Genomic DNA, 1,030 nt, shown 5'->3' on the forward strand with positions numbered 1-1,030 from the left:
GATCCCCTCCTTGCTTTGAAGCTGCTAAATAAACAAAAAATTAATCAAAGAGAGCAACGAGGCAGCGCATGGGAAAACTTGGAAATGTGTTTGTTTTGAAGGAATTCGGCAGAAAAACTCTGGTGACACCAGATCACAGCTGGGACACGGGATGTGTGGCAGGGAGGGTGCAGGGGATGAGGCAGGTGCTGAGGAAGAGGACGGTGTTTGTGTTGTGTGCCCCAAAATCCCTCAATGCCACTGTAAAGGAGCTGCCACTGCTGCTCTGGGAAGCACAGGTGGGCCCTCCTGGGGTTTTGGCTGTAGCTGAGGCAGGTGGGTTGCTTAAATTTAGGCCAGATCCTCTGTTCTTTGGAGATCCCAGCATCCTTTCCTGCAGTCACACAGGCTGCTGCTCTCTGTGCCATGGATTTCTCTCTGAGCTGTGTCTCTTTTCTTATTTATATCCATTTATTTCCCCACGTCAAGCATTTTGTTTAGGGCTCTGTAATTTCTCCTGCAGCTTGCCCAGAAAACCATCAGCTCGTGCAGGCTGAGGGATGTTTTGTGAGGTCCAGAATGAAAGTCCAGCCTGCAAATCCAGGCTGTAGCACGGAGCTCAAGGTTTTATTTGGCTGCATGTCTCAGCTGGGCTTTGCTGGCCCACAGCCTTAACCAGGGCTTCAGTTTGCTTTGTAAATGTGTATTTTCAGCTCTGCCTGACAGATCCATCCCTGCATGGAGCAGAACTGGAGGCTCTTTATCCGTGTTCATTCTCCACTGTTTTACAAGTGGGTGATGATGAGTCTAAATCATCTCCTTGGGCTGATTTCTGAATTTCTCCTTTAAAAGCAGAGAATCCCCCCAGCATCCAGTGCCTGTGCCTGAGGCAGGAGGCTCCAAAGAGGCAGTTGCCTGTGGGAACAGGGTTTGGCTCCGTGCTCTGGCACCAGTCAGGGGCTGAGGTATCTGCTGGCGGCTCAGTCGCTCGGGAGATGTTTCCAGGCTTCACACGTGCGAAGAAAATTAAAAAGAAAAGAAAGATCTGAGG

This window comes from Manacus vitellinus, unplaced genomic scaffold (genome assembly GCF_001715985.3).
Source record: "Manacus vitellinus isolate BGI_N305 unplaced genomic scaffold, ASM171598v3 scaffold_45_pilon, whole genome shotgun sequence".
In the NCBI taxonomy this organism is placed as follows: domain Eukaryota; kingdom Metazoa; phylum Chordata; class Aves; order Passeriformes; family Pipridae; genus Manacus; species Manacus vitellinus.